General features: G+C 39.6%; 1 non-coding gene across 1 annotated transcript; it reads right to left on the bottom strand.

The window, feature by feature from the left end:
• Nucleotides 1-325: 325 nt before the first annotated feature.
• Nucleotides 326-431, bottom strand: LOC145599861 (small nucleolar RNA R71). Its single transcript, XR_014104116.1, has one exon. It is a non-coding gene; the product is annotated as a small nucleolar RNA R71 (small nucleolar RNA).
• Nucleotides 432-4,155: the final 3,724 nt, after the last annotated feature.

The raw sequence follows: 4,155 nt of genomic DNA, 5'->3' as shown, positions 1-4,155 counted from the left end.
GAGAGCGCGATAGCTCTACCTATATATCCGGAGAATGACTTTGAAATAAAGCCGGCAATGATCACTCTTCTTGAGAGGAGACAATATGGGGGGGCAAAGAACGAGAGCCCATTGAACCATCTTAAGGAGTTCGAAAAATATTGTAACACAATCAAAATCAATGGAGTTCCTCAAGAATTCATCCGCCTTAAGTTGTTCCCTTTCTCCCTCATAGGAAGATCTTTGGAATGGCTAGATAAAGAGATGAAGCCCAATTCCTTGAAAACTTGGGATGATGTCACCAAAGCTTTCTTGTTCCGTTTCTACCCTCAAAAGAAAACGGCGGAAGCAAGAGCTTTGATTCAAAGGTTCAAGCAAAAGCCTAATGAGAGCTTTTATGAAGCATGGGAAAGGTTTAAGGATTATCAAAGGGAGTGTCCACACCATGGGATTCCTACCTACCAAATCATACATATCTTTTATGGTGGGTTGAGTGCTAATGGGAGAGCAAGTTTGGATGCCGGAGCCGGAGGCCCAATCATGAACAAGACGGAAGAAGAAGTGGTTGATGCTATTGATGAAGTGGCTCGTCATTATATGAATTGGCAAGAAGTGGAAAGAGAACCAACAAGCAAGGGTTACTCAATCGAACAACTTAGTGTCATTAATGACTTGACCACTTTGATTGAGGATTTAGGGAAAGAAGTTAAGTCCCTCAAGGAAAAGCTTGAGAAGCCTCTTTCCCAAGCTCCAATTCTTCCCTCCCAAATTAAGGGGAGAGGTACATCTTCTCACTCTAATTCTAATCTTTCTACTTGTTGCATGATTGTGGAATGTTGGCCATGTCAATTATGTGGAATGAATGATCATAATGCTTCTATGTGCCCAAATGTTTCTTGTAGTGAATGTGATGGAAGTGAAATGGAACACATGAATTATGTCAATAATCATGCTTGTGAACTTAGAAATGATGTTCAAAGGAATATTGGAAATAGGAATTATCATATGAATCATCATGATTATAACCAAAATGGAGGTTATAGAAATCATGAATGCCAAGAGATTCATGGTAACTATAACCATCATGGTTGTGATGGTCATGGTCATGGCTATAGACATGGGGATCATAACCAAGGTTATGATAACTATGGTCAACAAAGGAGCCAAAATGAAACAAGGGGTAATTGGAATAATCAATCTAGGGGATATTTTCAAGCAAGTTTTCAAGATGATTCCCCAATAGATTTATTTCCAAATGCTCAAGGTTTAAATGATAATTCCCGTGACCAATCATTTTCTTCTAGAGAATTTTTGGAAAGTGTCATTGAAAAGCAAGCCAAGACTATGGAAATGTGTATGGTTTTGAATGAGGAGAAATTTAATTACATGTTGGCTTATAACAAGGATTTGAGTGAAAAACTTTCTCAATTGACTAGTATATTCAAAGAGTATGCAAACTCTTCTTCTTCTTTGACTCCACCTAGCCTAGATTCTAGGAACCCTATGGATGCCATTGTTACTAGAAGTGGTAGGGTCCTTGAGGGAGGTGTACCTAAGAAGAGTGTTGCCAATGAGAGAACTAGTAAGAATTCCATTGAAATTGAAGGTGATGAATGCCCTTTGAGCGAAAATGTTGGTGAGGAACAAGTAGAGAAGGTGATAGAGAAAGAGAGAGAGGTTTGCAAACAAAGGCTCCCCTATCCTCAAAGATATAATAGATATAAGTTGGATGAGCAATTTGGGAAGTTTGTAGAGATGCTTAAGAAACTTCATTTAACTCTTCCTTTCACCGATATTGTTGAACAAATGCCAAATTATGCTAAATTCCACAAGGAAATTTTGAGTGGAAAAAGGACTTGTGATGTGGCGGAGACCATTAGCCTTACCGAGCATTGTAGTGCAATCATCATGAATAAGATGCCTCCTAAGTTGAAGGATCCCGGAAATTTTTCCATCCCTTGTGCTATCAACAAGACCCAAATTGATAATGCCTTATGTGATTTAGGAGCTAGTGTTAGCCTTATGCCATATTCGGTTAAAGGTTAGGTCTAGGAGAACTTCTACCTTCAAAAATTACCTTGCAATTAGCCGATAGATCAATCAAGATTCCTAAGGGAAAGGTAGAAGATGTACCTTTGAGGGTTGGAAAATTTGTTATTGCGGTTGATTTTGTAGTATTGGACATGGATGAAGATGCTACAATACCTATCATCCTAGGTAGACCTTTCCTTGCTACCTCGGGGGCTATGATAGATGTGAAAAGTGCTAAGATATCTCTTAAGATAGGGGAGGAAGAAATTGAGTTTGATTTGAATGAAGGAATGAAATATCCTTCTTCTTCTTTAGAAAATTGCATGAGAGTTGAAGTGCTTGATAATATTGTGAATTCCATGCATGAGTACTTGCTCACATCTAACGATCCTCTTGAGTGTGTTTTATTGAACAAGGAAAAGATAGGTATCTCAACTAAGGAAGAGCAATTGTATGAAAATTTGCTTAATGAAGGCGATATAGGGAGTGGAGAAGAAACTTGCATGGGGATATCAAGTCAAGATGCTTTGCAAGTGGCCTCAACCAAAGAAGGTAAAGGTGTTCCCATGGTAGAGCTAAAACCTCTACCATCACACCTTAGGTATGAATTCTTAGGCCCTAATTCTACATATCCCGTCATTGTTAGTGCATCCTTGAGTGAGAGCCAAGCTCAAGCGTTATGTGGTGTTTTGAGAAAGCACCAAGGTGCTTTGGGGTACACAATTGATGATCTTAAAGGCATAAGCCCCGCCTTGTGTACACATCACATAACACTTGAGGAAGGCACCCTTTCTTCTATTGAAGGACAAAGGAAACTACACCCCCAAATGGGAGAAGTAGTTAAGAAAGAGATCACCAAGCTTTTGGATGCGGGAATTATATTCCCCATTTCAAGCTCAAGGTGGGTCTCTCCCGTGCATGTCGTTCCTAAGAAGGGGGGTATGACCGTAGTTGAGAATGAGAAAGGTGAACTCATTCCAACTCGAACGGTCACCGGATGGAGGATGTGTATAGACTATAGACGTCTAAACACATCAACCAAAAAGGATCATTTCCCTCTCCCTTTTATTGACCAAATGCTTGAAAGGTTGACTAGGCACAAATTATATTGCTTTCTTGATGGATACTCGGGATTCTTTCAAATTCCTATTCACCCCGAGGATCAAGAAAAGACAACCTTCACATGCCCCTATGGTACTTTTGCTTATAGAAGAATGCCCTTTGGGTTGTGTAATGCTCCGGCGACCTTTCAAAGGTGCATGATGAGCATTTTTGGGGACATGCTTGAAGAGGAAATGGAAGTTTTCATGGATGATTTTTCCGTGGGAGGTGTTTCATTTGAGGATTGCCTCAGAAATCTTGAAAGATGCTTAGAGAGATGTGAAAAAGTCAACTTGGTGCTTAATTGGGAAAAATGCCACTTCATGGTGGAAGAAGGGATTGTTCTAGGTCATAAAATTTCCAATAAAGGCATCGAGGTTGACAAGGCTAAGATTGAGGTGATTGAGAAGTTGCCTCCTCCGGTTAATGTGAAAGGGGTTCGATCATTCTTGGGTCATGTCGGATTTTATAGAAGGTTTATCAAAGACTTTTCTCTTATTGCTAAGCCCTTAAATGATCTCCTCCAAAAAGATGTTGATTTTGTCTTTAATGATGCTTGCTTGGAAGCTTTTAATAAATTGAAGAAAGCTTTGACTTCTACTCCTATTGTCCAAGCCCCTAGATGGGATTTGCCATTTGAGCTCATGTGTGATGCAAGTGATACGGCTATAGGAGGTGTGTTGGGTCAAAGAATTGACAAAAAGCTCCATGTCATCTATTATATGTCAAAGACTCTCAACGGTGCTCAAAGAAATTACACAACAACGGAAAAGGAATTCTTGGCTATTGTTCATTCTTTTGAGAAATTCCGTTGTTACTTGTTGGGGTCTAAGACTATAGTTTTCACCGATCATGCGACTTTGAAGTATCTCTTTGGAAAAAAAGAATCCAAACTGAGGTTGATTCGTTGGGTCCTTGAGCTACAATCTTTTGATCTTGAGATCCGAGATAAAAAAGGTGCTGAAAATGTTGTTGCGGATCATTTGTCTAGACTTGAAGATTTTCAAGTTCAAGACGATGGGTCTCCTATAGAGGACCGGATGT

Source organism: Chenopodium album, chromosome 20, assembly GCF_948465745.1.
Source record: "Chenopodium album chromosome 20, dcCheAlbu1.1, whole genome shotgun sequence".
Classification (NCBI taxonomy): Eukaryota; Viridiplantae; Streptophyta; class Magnoliopsida; order Caryophyllales; family Amaranthaceae; genus Chenopodium; species Chenopodium album.
The sequence above is the reverse complement of the archived record's forward strand: the minus strand, read 5'-3'. Positions and strand labels throughout refer to the sequence as shown.